Source organism: Thermobia domestica, chromosome 13, assembly GCF_964235325.1.
Source record: "Thermobia domestica chromosome 13, izTheDome1.hap1.1, whole genome shotgun sequence".
NCBI classification, from domain to species: Eukaryota; Metazoa; Arthropoda; class Insecta; order Zygentoma; family Lepismatidae; genus Thermobia; species Thermobia domestica.
Window position 1 is genome coordinate 52,009,542 of NC_137466.1, and position 16,639 is coordinate 52,026,180.

Here is a 16,639-nt window from a genome sequence, read left to right on the forward strand (position 1 = left end):
CTGGTTCGATCCCAGCTTCCGCCAAGTAGGCTTTGTCGTATAGAAACTCTGTGTATGTCGGTTTTCTCGGAGAATCTCCCGTCTTATCCCACTTTCGTTATTCCACCATTATCATTACTGTCTCGCACAGTCTGGATGCAGAATTATGGGACGTTAAATTTAAAAATAAACACAATAAGTAAAGATCATGCAGATTGAATATGTAGGCCTATAGTATTTCTTCAATTCCTAATTATTTTTAGCATTTTAAAGAAAAATGAACGAACTAGAAGAAGGTAGATTACAAGAAACAGAAAGAAGACATATCGGTACTAGTTCATTATGACTGAACTAAATTTCAAAGAATGCAAGAAACGTCTGTGTTATTAATACCCATATAGAGAAAGTATGGACCAAGTTGATCATCATGAGATGACTGACATAAACTGCAAGACAGAAGGGGGAAGTGAATTCCTTACATTCCAGAACAGCAAACGTGTCTCACTACGTTTGACTTTTCTTCCTGACACACCTAACACCTGGTCGGAGATCTTTTAAGATACACGAGCAGACAAGGTAAAAGAAGTGATATATTCTCCTCCCATGTAGAAAATCCAATTGGACCTTTTCGTTTGTTAAAGTTAAGCTCAGTTGGGTGTCAATTTACCATCAATGAAGTTAAGGAGCCCTCGTGGACATGACACTTAAACCGAGAGAAGCTATGATTGGCACTTGGGGGATGACAGCTCACCGCCACCGACTGAGATAATCCTCTTGTTCAACGTGGACAGGAGGTGGAGAGGTTTAGAACGGATGAGGATTGTAGTTACGCCCTTGAGTACCTTCCAAGTAATTGAAGATTCCATAGACAGCATTGTTCTGTGCCAACAAGTCATAGGATACCATTCTTTCTCCCTCTTTCGCCGAAACAGAAGTAAATGCGGAACGACCAAGTTGACATTTGGTGACAAGAATTCTGTCACTGCGTAATTCTATTGTATCTCGGAACACAAGGAATGTTGAATATTCCTTAAAGTTTTTTTGCATACTTATATGGGCTGACACTCGTAAATCTTGAGAATGTTTTGAGCCCTTTGCCTCCAGATTTGTACATTTTGATATTTTTTAGACAATATCGTAATTCAACAATATTATTAGGCTATAATAAGAAAAAAAAGAAGTCCAAAAATTAAGCCTAGACTTATATCAATTGATAGCTCTCATTTTACTGAATGAAATGTGATGAGTAACTAAATTTTCATTTTCATGCCTAGTTTTCGAGAAAATACGCTCTTTGTAAATCTAAAAATTAATGCTGTGCGATAGTCACGTTATCAATTCTATAATGAAAAAAAAAAAAAATCCATGTTCATCATGTTAATTTCTACAGTTATGCAAACTTCAAAACATTAAAGAGTTGGGGTTGCATAAACATCTAGGCGAAATATTTAGACGCCGATTGGATTTTGGGGAATAACTAATTATAATTAAGATGAAAGTGATACTCAAGTATAGTTTCACCGAACCTTTCCATTATGACACAAGCAAGACGATGGTACCAGGAATGGAGGAGTAAGTGGGTGGCTGGTCAACAGGACGTGATCCACTGCGACCCACCACTCGCCATGACCCACTCTGATCTACCTACCCACTCTGTTCAGTGCAATTGTAAATAGCATTTTCTGAACACTGGTGAATTTGTTTAAGTTTTACTTTCAAGGCTTCCATTTCTCTTCCTTTTCCATTTGTTTCTATTTACTTACCTGAGATGAGTATATCTAAGTGAATAGATATTGATATTTGTATTCAGGCACTTTTGGATATTGATACTTGTAATAGCAATAGGAGTTACTATTTAGCTTTCGAGACACAGTGGAATTTATACTGTTTTCCCCTTTGCATTGACTTAAGTACTTTACTTTGATTTGAGACTTTCAAATTTCAGCCTATTTCTCATTGAAAAGTATATGTAATTCAACAAGGAAATAATTATATATGATAATTAAATTAAAATTCATGGTAAACTGGCCCATGACAAACACTTTACCATTTTACATCGTAAAGGTCAGATCCAACGCTTTGGTAACAGAACAGTGCTTGACCGATTGACTGTAGAAATTCAAAATATTCTACATAGAATGATAATTTCACAACCTTGTTTTTTTTTTTTACAAATGTAATGTTTTTAGTCAGTTGATGAGGGCGTGGATCATGGGTCAGAGTTGATGACGATGGGTTTGGTGGGTCAGAGTGGGTCGTGGGTTCAGTAGATCGTCGGTCACGGTAGGTGGTGCGTCAGTGGGTCATGGGTCAAGTTTTCATTGACCCACGCCATTTGTGGACAGTACCCAATATAGTTAATTAGATACAGCACAAAATAATGATCAATTCTTACACTTTATTTGTTTAACTATCATTTTATGCAAATATGAATTCATCGACAGCTGACATCGAGCTAAACCAAATGAGACGCTTCAAGGTAAAATCTCATCGAAAGCTTTGAGATTGAGAAAATCGAGAAAAACGACTTTTTATGGGACTAAAAAGTATACTAGTATGCATTGCCAATAAATACTAATAGTTTTTATTTCACTGAAACATTATTTATTTGCGAACAGATTCTATCGTTGTTTGTCTTCACCTAGCAGTGCCATATTCCTAACAGTGGCGCACGTTTTATTTATGATACGAGAAATATAGCGTGGGATATAGTCTACGAAAAAAAAAAAAAAAACAACTGGGCTAAACATTCGTGGCTCAAAATCTCGCTAACCAAAATCTTACCTCGTAGTTCAAAATCTCGCTGGGCCAAAACTCACAGGCCGAAATCTCGTACGGACACCATAATAATGTTTATAAGAGTTTTTTGGAATAATAATAATAATAATAATAATAATAATAATAATAATAATAATAATAATAATAATAATAATAATAATAATAATAATAATAATAATATACTTTTGGTAATATGTTGGGTTTTGTGAAATTGACTCACGCAGGACTTCAGCGCATCGTGTTTCCTTTTACTTAAATGTGTCCTGCATTAGATTCCAGCTTTGGGTTTCAAATTGAATTAAATCATACAAAGAAACGAAGGCAGATTTTCTCTTCTATCAGTACTCAACTTCCCATAGATAGAAAATGAAATGAAATTTTTAAGTTTTATGTCCCACGGTTATGCCGACTAGGCTAAAGAAGATGGTGATGGTGAGAAATGGTGGAATGAAGAAACGGGGAGGAAATGGGAGAACACCGAGAAAACCCACGCACATGGTGTTTGTCCACCACAAAACTCACTGGGCTTAACCATAGGTAGAATATTAGCCGATTGAATTGTGAGATAATGCCAAACGAACAAAGGATCGTCCCGTAGATGTTCCAAATGAGCGATCACCCCATGTCTCGCACTTAAGGAGCCTCGTACCATAGGAGGAAAGAGTTAGCCCGGCCGTATATTGAGCAGAGGAAAAAAGCCAGTCAAGCTGAGCCAAAGGGAAGTAGGAGAGTATGTAGAGAGAGGTCTGAGTCATTCATAACATTGGGGAGGCCTTTGAGTTTAACGTCCCACGTTATGTTCTTTTAGGCTAAAGGAGATGATGATTAAGGCAAGTGAATGATAATGGAATAATTGGTAAAATGAGAAAGTGGGAGTAAACCGCTAGAAAACCCACGAACACGACATTGTCCATCACAAAGTTACTTGGCCAGGGATCGAACCAGGGACCCCGCACACCAGAAGTAAGCACTCTACCACTGAGCCACCACGTCCCCCCATCAGAGGATGCCTTTATCTAGCACGTGCTTGATTGCGGTACGAGGTTTATTGCATTGTTCATAAGACTGAACCTTGGTTCGGCTGTCCTGTTCTCTGGTCAATATAAGGCCAGCCTTAGCCCCTTCAAAGAAAGAAACAAGTTTAGCCTATTATTTTGAATTTATTCTTGGATTGCAAAAGATTAAGAGATGACGAACCATCATTTTGTAAGATATTTTTCGAATGCATGCTATTAATATTTGAAAGTACCCCTGTATCACTGACAGAAAAGTTGGTGCAAAACAATTTATTCATATTGGATATGGAATTCTCACCTATATATTTGAAACAGCAATTTATTTTCTCACCAGTTTCCGCAAATCGATGGAATGGTCCTGAACAAACATGAACCATTCTGACATATCTTCTGCTCGCTAGTCTGTAAGGCACTTTTCGTCATTTTGAACGATTCTTAATATAAAGAAAAGGAACAGATATACAAATGTACAGGAAGTGTAATTATTTCATGAGTTTCATAGAATTGTTGTAACTAAGGCGTGTCTCTTGACTTCCAATCCAAAACAAGTGTGACAATTACAATCAGTGTGGGCTTCCTCTAGTATTTTAAGACCGTCTGGTACAGCACCATCCTTGATACTTGCTGTTTGAACTTGAAAGAAGAGGCTTTATGTATCCTTGGTCAGAAGGAAATGTATTACAGGACACTGTATATGTAATACGGGTATATACATAAAACAACTTGGATGCAATTAATTTTCCGTTTAAAAGAAAGAAAGAACCCAGTCAGTCTTTAGTTGGATGCTGCTTATATACAGTATATTACAGCATAGTTACCTTCAAATTATCTTGTTTGTGTAATGCATTGCAAGCTTCCTGACTTTGTTCAGATCAGCTACTTCCTTTTCAAGGTTTCAACAATGCACACACATATACATATCCTTCATAGAGAACCTCACGTGCGTGCGTATACACACAAGAGACGCAGCTGTACGTAACAAGGAGGAGATGAGAGAACATAAGGATATAAATGTATGTAACATCTTCTTCAATGATGCAGGATTACATATACAACCACTACCATGGAAAACTTACATTCCCCTTCCACTTCCTGTTTCGGGTACTATATTTCCTCATCGTCATCTGCGAAGATTGCTTTATATATATATTCTTCCTTAATGACCTAGTCACACAAATGATTTCTTATGTCCAGCGTATAAAGATAATGGTATTAAGGTGAGCAATTTAAAAAGACATTTCTTTAGAAATGATTTCTAGAAATTACGCCCATCAAATAAAGATTGATAGCATTTGAGAGAAATTGTTTCAGTAAGCTTACGTAAAAATTGTTGGGAATTGCTAAGCTTAAATAATATCACGAATTTTCTTTTCTTTCTTTCTTTTTTATTGTATAGTATTTATTGTTTTTCTTTTGTCCTTCTGCGTCGCGTGACTTCAATGGCGGGAGACAGCTAGTCAATGTAGGACAAGATGTATTGTACCCTGATAAATCTCACGTTATTTCTCCATTCTACGAATTTTGCTGTTTATATAAGCTTCAAACAACAGGGAGAAAATTGAGATATGATTGAAGTTGACAAGAAATAAATTTGTCATTCTTTCCAATTTGCAACGTCAATGAAATTAAGATAAGTTCATCAGGATGACCCCTTTAACCTTCTAATCAAATATGATATTAACTTAGTGGAATGCTAGAGAACAATTGATAAATTGCTTACGAGACGATACATGATTTTTGTGCTAGACAGAGCTCTTCCACACGGAGAGAAATGTTGAGTGCGTTTAAGAGTCCGTATCCCTGCGAACTTAAAATACCGCTAATTTTACAGTAATTATGTGATATCTTCAAATAGATAAAAGATAATCGAAAAGTGGATCAAGACCTCCCTAGACGATGTTATTTTGCATGAGGTACTGTTAGTGATGAGCGCAAGAGTCTTGGTCTTGCAGTTTTTGCAAGAGTCTTGCATGCAAGACCAAGACCAAGACCAAGACCAAGACCAGGAATCCCGATGCAAGACCAAGACCAAGACCATACCTGCAAGACCAAGACCAAGACCAAGACTCTTGCGCAAGAGTCTTGCACAAGTATGGTACTACTTGATTTTTTATAGAATGTAAAAAGGAAGGGGAAAAATCATTACATGTTTCACGTGAACTTCTTGGCTCCAGTAAAAATATCGCCGGAATGAATGTGTTCCCAGTAGTTTATGCAATCCATGTGAATCGATCTGCTCCTGTAACATATAGCCACAGTATATCGTTTTTTGAATCGGTTGTTCACGAGAAGACCGATAGCATAATTCTATGAATTGTTACAAGCTATAATAACATCCGTGTCTGATTTACTTTGGTCATCATTTGCTCATTCACGACGGCCCGTGATTGGATTTTGGGAAATCATACGAAGAATAGTTGTGTCCATAAGAAGTGGATAAGCAAAAATAAACTAGAGCATGTTATGGACACGGTTGCTCAGTGGCAGAGCGTGCACCTCTGGTACATGGGGCTCTGGTTCGATCGCAGCTTGCGCTATGTGAGCTTCTTTTGTGAACAAACACCCTGTGCGTGGGTTTTCCCTTTTCCTCGTACTTTCTTCATTCCACCATTTCTCATCATCACTGTTTCCCTTAGCCTCAGTGTAATAACCGTGGGACGTTAAAGTAGATATTTCATTTCATTTCAAAACATATTGATGGTGTTCTTCCAAAACTAAAGATATGTAGTATTGAACATCGACAATTCCGTTCACCATAGATGTCGACTACATGGGTATGACATTGGCTCTGAGGTTCAAGCATCCGTTGGAAATTTTTAATGTGTACTTATAAAATTAATATTGAAATAACATTTTCATGACATTGACAAAAACTTAGCGCATGTGACCGCAAGTTTGATTTCATAGGTGGATGCTTATACGTTGAATAATTGTTAATCAATATAACTTATAGCCCCCTTGGGTATACGGCATATCTAGGATTCAACGATATAACATTATACAACAATAAATAATCTATATTCACAACTGAGAGTGATTTCGTACTTATTTCAAATAACTTGAAGTTTGATGCCGTTATTATGTATTTCTAATGTAGGTCAAAAGTATTTATATAAATTAAGTTTACACAAAAAGACATAGACAGTTGAGTCATTTTCAGTTTTCACTCAAATTATTTTAAAATATTGGGGCCGCGGTGGCACAATGGTAGAGCGTTCAGCTCTGGTGTTTGGGGTCCCGCGTTCGATCCCAGCCCCCGCCAAGTGAACTTTGTGGTGGACAAACACCGTGTGCGTGGGTTTCCTCGGGGTTCTCCCGTTTCCTCCCACTTTCTTCTTTACACCATTTTCATTCATTTTCATTATCACCGTCTCCTTTAGCCTAGCCGGCATAATCGTGGAACGTAAAACTCACAAATTTAATTTCATTTCATATTCTAAAATATTAAGAGGTTTAATTATTATAATTTTAATTTTTTCTCTCTATTTTGGTCAATATTGCAAAACATATCATCATCGTCATAATAATAGCTATTCTGCCATTATTGGCAGGTCACTTGCTGCAGCTGAGAACCTTCGATGACTGTGATCCTCAGCTAGTCTCTTCGTCTTAACATAGCAATTTTCTGTCTTTATCTTTCTTCAACTACAGTCTTCTTCGTCCCCTCCCTCTAGCACGTCCCTCATAATACAGTTCCTCCTCAGCCAATGTCCTCCTCTTCATTACATCTAAAATTCTTCTTTTCTCCCCTACTGCTACTATTTCTAAAACCTTCGTTTTCCGTTCAACCCAGCTGATTCTCTCCTTTTTTCTCCAAGCCCACATTTCGAAAGTCTGTTTAATCGTTTTTGCGTAATGTCCCTGTTTCTGCCCCATATAGTACATATTAGAATCAGTAAAACTAAATTTCAATATTTAATTGTAGGGATGGTATCGAGACGAGACGAGACGAGACTTTGTACAGTCTCGGTCTCGTCTCGGTTTAAAAATAGCTGTCTCGGTCTCGGTCTCGTCTCGACTCAAAAATCGCCGTCTCGGTCTCGGTCTCGTCTCGGTCAACAAATGCTTGTCTCGATCTCGGTCTCGGTCTCGAAGGCCAAATCTCGGTCTCGTCTCGGTCTCGTCTCGAAAGTCTCGAAATAAATAGGTGAAATTAAAATTGTAAAAATATTATTATTGTAAAGTCTGTCGTTTCTGCTTCTTATTTTTGGCCTTATTCTTGACTTAGAATTATAGTATGGTGTGCTTCTTCAGAGCTAATTTGCTAGCGCTGATGCCTTCCATGCGTGTGTTCCAGTTTCAATCATCAGTGGGTATATCATATCTAGAATAAAATTCTAATAGTAACCCATATTTCACTTTCAGCAAAAGACTTTCTCATATGGCCTCAGTACTGCCTATACAATTAAACTCTATTAAATTAATTTCAGTACTATACAGTAGTTTAATTCCTTCCTTAGAATAAGAATTGTTCAATACCTCCTAACGGATAACGCAACACATAGCAGCATGAATGTATTTAATCGTACCGAAATTGAAATTTTACAATTTCTCATTTATTATCCAATACGTTCTGTTTCGACTGTCATTTTAAAAACATAATATAACGTTCATTATCAGAACAAATAGGGTAAATTATTACTACAATATATTTTGTTTAAAATTGATCAAATGTTTTATTACCGTTTCACATCTACGTGTTTAATTGACAGCTTATAACACGAAATTCCTGAACTTTGTGATGGGAGCTACGACACTCATCTTTGCTATGTGTGGCCTCGGGTTGCATCACGAAACAAGTTAGATTCAAAGTCAGATGTTTCGCATAGTTCGCGTCTAAATTTAAGTACATTCTGTTTCTTATACAAGTTCCTAAAGTTGTAATGCAATACATACGCATACGTATATCCACTGCCGTAACATAGATTAAGCTTATTCCTGAGCTCTTAGCGGCGCATGTGATCTTTATTCGAGAAAACCAATCGTGCGTTCATTACGTTGAAATTTTATATTTATTTTTCTTAACATCTAAAATTTTTATTATCCATAAATATGTCATTGGTTTTAATCACCAATACAAATATTTTGATACATTTTAAAGTTATCTAAGAATACATAGATTATCTGTAGCTATCATATTTGTTCCAAAATAAACATCGGACAAATAAACAATATCATTCGGGTCTTTAACGATTTTGAGTAACAAAGTAAAATCTGTAGATAATGTTGCTACCACTCCCAAATTTACCGGTATTAGCCGTGACTTCCAACAATGTATATTTATCCAAACTGGATTCAAAACATTCTTCATGAACATAGTCAAAGAGGTTGTCAGCCTCCTCGGATATGTCTCCTTCCGTCTTATTGTGTGTTATAGAAGAAAAATCTCGTCCAGTTCTTTAGCAGGAGGTAATGTGCCTAAGATCGATGACACATTCCCGCGCTGGATGGCGATGCTGATACGTTTATATTGATTGAAAATTACTTGCAAAACATGAACATACATTAAATAGTCAAAAATATTTTTTTTCGCTGTATGATTTTCGTTAAATTTTGGATCCAATTTCACCCTACCTTACCTAGTAAATTTATACAGTATATATATATATATATATATATATATATATATATATATATATATATATATATATATATATATATATATATATATATATATATATATATATATATATATATATATATATATATATATATATATATATATATGAACATAGTGGTAGACTATGTTAAGTCACTTTTTGGTCAAATTGAGTTAGAATACTTTTTTAAAAATAGACTATGTTCTTTCTAGTGGTGTAATAATGTGAGTCTAATGCCATCTTATTACTTTGTAACTACTTAGTATACTTTGAAAAACAATATTATAGATCTCAGTTAAGGAACCGGTTTTTCGCTTCCCTTGTAAAATTACGAAATTATGACTTGGTTTAGTTTACCTCTGAGGTCTCGATATAAAATCATCACCATCATCATAATCAAGCATTATCAATCCACTGCTGGATGAAGTCTTCCCAAGTTTTCTCTACAACTATCTATCTTGGGTAATTCTTTCCAGGTTACTCCCCAGTGGTTCCTGATTTTGTCACAATTTCTTGTATGCGAACATTTCCTAGGCTGTTTTTGTCACGTGGTATCCAATCTAAAATTGTTTTCGGCTATCGATCATAATTTCGTCTTGCAATATGTCCATCACATTTTCCGGTCTATTTTAAACATTATTTCATTAGTACCAGTTATTAGTTGCCAAATAATTCATTTCTATATATTTGGGCTACAAATAGTTCATATCCTCTACTTTTGGAGCACAGACACGCTACTTTTTGATCTCTGGCAACACTGACTCAATTATTTAAATCAACACAATGTAAGAACCCCCATTTGCTGTAATGGCTTGTACGCTTGATTTTGGTTCGCATGGTCCCGAGTTCGATTCCTGGTTGCGGTAATGTTCAACGACCAAAGTTTTTCGGATTCCACTATGATCAGTAACTCCACGTCTTCTTTAGCCGCCCTAGCATAATCGTGAGACGTTAAACTAAAACAAAACAAACCAAAAATCAACACAATGTGTATTACTAACTGTAAGTCTGAATAATTGCATATAGCTATATGGTATGGATCGAGTTTGAGGTGGTCGGTGGTCAAACTATAACAAATGAAATGCAGTTAGGGTGTAATTAAAATTTTAATAAAGCAGCATCTAAAAAATACACCAGGCCTAAGGCTTAGGGAGAACAACTAGTGCTACTGAAAAGTTGCCAGTTACGTTTAATTTCAGTTACAATTTGCTTTTACATGTATTGCTGGAACGAAAACTTTGACATTAACATTATAAGTAGCCCAAAGACTATGAAAAACATCGTGTTTTGAAAACATTCTTGCACCATAAAACAAATTACGAGTAATTTTAAAATATTTTGCACTTTAGCTACGTTATTTGCACTATATTTATAATAATATTTAGCAATTTATTTAAGTTCCCAACACTGATTAAAATAATGTAACTGCGACTTGTTGTAATTAAAACTACTGAACACTAATGTTATAATGTTCCTGCCATTTGAGTTATTAGAGATCTCCAAAATGTTGATGTTAGTTATATGTATTGTCCTTTGTTACACTGAATAATATATGTGCTTTTGTGGTTTAATTTAATATCTAAATTAGAAATATGTAGAGCTCTTTCGTGGCTAAGCATTTAGCCTATGACGTGAGAGACCCGGGTTAGATTCCCGGCAGGAGCTCATGTGGTTTAGATTCAACGTTAATCAGTAGGTTCAGTCTCATATAACCTCGCTGCAGAAAGAGGCGTAAAACTCAATTTGAAAATTAGATGAAATTTCTGGGTTTTACGTCCCACGCTTATGCCGGTTAAGCTAAAGGAGACTGTAATGATGAGAGATGAATGAAATGGTGGAATGGAGAAAGTGGGAGGAAACGGGACAACCCCGAGAAAACCCACGCACTAAACTAAATTAACTGAACAGAAATATGTAATATCAAACGTAGTGCAATTTGAGAAATTAGAGCTTTATGTTGCGTTGGCAACATTGCTTGTTTATCTAGTGGTATTTCAGAGTATCTAGAAGAATTTCCCCTTGCATATTTCACACAGCATGTTAAAAAAATTCAGCATTTTTAATATATATGACTATTACATATAACTAGATGAAATACCCATTTTTCGCATGGGATCAGTATTTGGAAGTCAAGGCCTGTGGGAGTATCACTATCTCAGCAACCGCGAAAACTATGTATTTGACACTAATATCGGTTATTTTGTATTATTTTTACATGCCTCGGTACCCCCTCCCCAGCAGGTGAACCCCGGCCCGCATGCACTGGTAGCTGAATTTGAAAGTCATCGCTAATGGAAGTGACACCATTGATCTCAACGACCGCAAAAACTATACATTTGACACTAATATTGGTCATTTTCTACTACTTTTACAAGTCCCGGTAAACGCCCCTCCTGATTCAAAACTTTAAAAAAAAAAAAAAAAAAAAAAACGCTTCTTCTTGGACTGAGTCCTGGGACATTACCCAAATTTCGTAACACTTGGACACTCGTCTGGTTCCCAGGCCGCACACAGGCAATCAGAAAGACAGGCACGCAGACACACAAACAAACAAACAAACTCTTCCTTTTACTTATATTAGATATTATATACAGGCGAGGATCCAAGGGTAGTGTTAAAGGGGTTATACCTTCCCTTGACTCTCAGCTATACACTGTATAAAATGGGCTTCAATCCTACTTCTTTCTTTACACTGGATAAAATGTCAAACTATGGTTTAGCCCCTCCCTCGATCATATCCTAGATCCGCTGGTACATACATACATACATATATATATATATATATATATACATGGGCGGATCCAAGGGGGGGGCTACGGGGCTGTAGCCCCCCCTTGACGCTCAGGTTTACACTGGATAAAATGGGCTTCAATTCTGCTTTACACTGGATAAAACGGCAAATTATGGTTTAGCCCCTCCCTTGATCATATACTGCATCCGCCACTGTATATATATATATATATATATATATATATATATATAGACGCGGATCCAAGGGGGCTATAAAGGCTATAGCCCCCTCCCTTTATGCTCAGTGTACACTGAATAAAATAAGCTTCAATCCTGCTTTACACTGGATAAAGCGGTAAACTATGGTTTAGCCCCTCCCTTGATCATATTCTGGATCCGCCACTGTATATATATATATATACAAGGGCGGATCCAAGGGGGGCTACGGGGCTATAGCCCCCCCCCTTGACGCTCAGGTTTACACTGGATAAAATGGACTTCAATTCTGCTTTACACTGGATAAAACGGCAAATTATGGTTTAGCCCCTCCCTTGATCATATCCTGGATCCGCCACTGTATATATATATATATATATATATATATATATATATATATATATATATATATATATATATGTGTGTGTGTGTGTGTGTTGAGAGAGGGAGACAGAGATGACTATACACATCAGCAGTGGATTTTGTTTCGGGAGAGGCTTGAGAACAAGTAAGAAATATTTGTGTTGTACGTGCAATGCGAAAAAATGATCATAAATCTATTTCGGGAGGGGCTTCAGTCCGATAGTCATCCCCTAAATACGCCATTGAACATTATTCAACTGTTTCCATATTACATAATACAGCAACAAAAGAAATTTTGAGTAAAGGTCAATCTTAATAGTCGTCTATATCAATATTCGAGACGAGACCGAGACTTTCGAGACTGAACTAAGTCTCGTCTCGGTCTCGTCTCGTTTTATAGAGCTCCGTCTCGGTCTCGGTCTCGTCTCGGTAGATAAAAGGCCGTCTCGGTCTCGGTCTCGTCTCGGTATATAAAAGGCCGTCTCGGTCTCGGTCTCGTCTCGATAATTCGAGACGAGACCGAGACGAGACCGAGACTAGTCTCGGTCTCGGTACCATCCCTATTTAATTGGGAGTTTGTTTATACAAAGATGAGCTAATCGTGGTTAGAAAGAAAAAAATCTGACGCCTTTAGAGTGTAAAAATAATTTTGCAATTTATGGTATTTCAGTAATCTGTGCCGTCTTGGTTTTCTTTCATGCGTCTCACTGTCAGGGGTATCCTCCCCAATTTGGGAACCAGTGGAGTATTGGATCTGTTAAAACATAAAAATATTACGAAATGTTGTGATTTATCTTATAAGTAGTGAAGCGTGATCACCCATTGAAAAAAAAGTAAAGGTCATCGCCTATGTTGTACAGTATCATCACACTTGCACGAAGGTAAAATATATTACATTTAGGAACATACATTGTATTTCCCTCACTATTGACGCAATGTAGGATTTATTATCCCTTATATCCAGAGGAAAATTTACTTATGAAAATCATAGATTTCTTAAAAGCAAAACTTGCAAGACTCTTGCAAGCAAGACCAAGACTGGGTGTGCAAGACCAAGACCAAGACCAAGACTAGGTGTGCAAGACCAAGACCAAGACCAAGACCGAGGGTTCCAGTGCAAGACCAAGACCAAGACCGCATGTGCAAGACCAAGACCAAGACCAAGACCAAGACCATCCGGGTCTTGGTCTTGGTCTTGCATTTGCTCATCACTAGGTACTGTTATCACGAGTCACCTAGTAGCTTTCCGTTTGCAGTTATTTAGAAACGCGAAAATAAATGCCAATTTTCTAAATGCCTGGAAATCGAAAGCAGATAAATGATTCATGATAACGGTATCTCAACCAGAATAATATTGTCTAGGGAGGTCTTGTTCCACTTTTCGATTATCTTTTATCTATTTGAAGATATCACATAATTACTGTAAAATAAGCGGTATTTTAATTTCGCAGTGATGAGGCCTCTTAAAAGGATAATCCGTATATTACGGCTACAGGAGGCTTTTTTCGTGCTGTTTCTGCCACGGTAGGAAAACTGCAATCCTAGAAAATCTGTGTTGTGTTGTAAATTTTCTGGGCTATGAAGTGTCGTTATACACAACCTGATGTTTATCAATGTATATAACTATGATTTCCTGTATCCTATACATGTCTACGGAGAACACACATGCTTTCCTTCTACTGTACAGATTCATCCTGACTAAGCAACAAATCTATAGAATACATTGCCTGACACAGATAATATTATGTCTGATACAAAATTTCACTTCTCCGGGTTTACTAGACTGAAAATGAGCTTTTCTCTTTCTGTACAACAGAAACAGATATATCTACAGTTTTCGAGACGTTGATTTTGATTTGATTTGATTTTCTGTTTACTGTCCGTTTCAGCAGCGAGGCTATATGAGACGTGGACTTTCAGCTTAACGTGGGACCCGAACCACATCAGTTCCCGTCGGGAATAGAACCCAGGTCTCATATATCAAAAGCACTCACGCTAACCGTTTAACCACGAGGGAGCTCACTTTTCGAGACGAGACATCAGTTTCACAATACCTTTTCGTGGGTAAATCTAAGATCTATATAGTTTTGACCTAATACGTGGAAGACAGGACGAAGTAATGGCGTCTTCTGAAAGCCTTCTACTTACAAAAGTAGACGGTATTTTTTTTACCAACAAAGTTTACAACAAAACTTGGAAAGAGATAAAGAGGAAAGTAGGACAATAAACACTCTTTACGTATGAACTCCTCTGTAGAGGTAAGTACACAACTTTTCAAATCGAGATGTGTGGCCGGACTGTTCTAAAACAATAGGGGCTACTATTCTAGTTTCAGTAGAGATATTAGAGTGGAAATGAGTTGTATTCTTCGGACGCTTAATTAATTGCCAAAAAAATCTCGCTATCTATTACCGTTTTTACTGTATTGCAATCAATATTAAAAGCGGAAGTGGTTGATCTGGTTTGAATAGAGGGTTAAGAGAGATTATGCCTATCTTGAGAACGCTAAATCGATTACCAGAAAAGAGAAAAAATGCTTGTTATCTTTTATTGTTTTTGCTCTGCACTGAGAGATAAAAACCTGGTTTTAGTCTAGAAAATCCGGAAAGGCGAAATTTAACAGAAATCTGTTATCATACACAAAATTTTCTGTACTAGGCTACGTACAGGTTTGTTGCTTAGCTTAGCCAGGATTACAGCCGCAAATAGAGGGAAATATAAAAATATCACGGTTCTTTACTTTGATAAACGTTATCTAGTTGTGTACAGACACTATTCAGTCAAGAAAATAGGCATTAGAACATGTGTTTTTGTAGGATTGCAGTTTCCCTGCCATAACAGGGACAGAGCTGGAGAAGTCTCTGTAGACGGAATCTACGGATTTTCCTTCTGTCTACACATGTGCTCGATTTTTCTCTCCGTGTATGTATAATATTAAAACCGAAAGGTGTGGTGGATTTCTATGATTTCCGGATTTAGTAAAGAGTTAAAGATGGAGTTAAAATATACTCTATATCTTTGAGACGCTAATTCAATTTCAGGAAACTGCTTCTCGCTATCTTTTTTTTTTTTTTTTTCAATTTTGCTCTAATATCAACGTTAAAACCAGAAATGGTTGATTTAAAAATTCGATTCCTAACCTTTGATCCTCTACATTCTGGCAAAAATTAATATTGATCCATCAATTAGTTCTTTTCTTATGTCTCCCTGACACACACACACACACACACACACACACACACAGAGAGAGAGAGAGAGAGAGAGAGGCGGCGCAAACAGACAAGGTAAATATAAGGGGCCTTATGCAGAGTCGTTTTGACGTATGATTAGTGTCATCCTAAAGGCCTGACTACTGCAAGAAACATATGTCAGTCGAACTATTTAGTATGACACTAATCACGCGTCAGAACGATTCTGCATAAAGCCCAAGGAGTTTTGGTAAATCTACCTCTTTTTTTTTTTTTTTTTTTAATGACCATGTGGAGTAGTGTACCTAGGTATTGTATAGGGATAAGAAAGTAGAACAATATTACGAAAGACGATAAAAAGAAAGATCTCAAAGCATTTCAAATGAGGGTATGAAGAAGAATGACAAAAACAAGCTAGGTGGAATAAACTTTACATAAAAAACAATTACCGTAACAACCAAATTGACATTTGACCTTCTGATCTGTTCTTACGTCAACTACTCCGCTTATAATAATGTTGCTAACATCTATGGAAAAATCAGCTTTGGTGGACACGCTGTATGTTCTTATTTGTTAGTCAAACGAGAAGCCGGTCAATGTACTGAAATATTCACTGGCTGAAAGCTAATTTCTCATCGGGGGTTTTGACAAAAGCGTGTTGTACTTTCATTTATCCCCACCAAACGTCAATTCCTTGCAGAACAATATAGGAAGAGTTACCAAAAACTGGAATCCAATGAATACCACTTCAGATAATTACAAAGAGGAA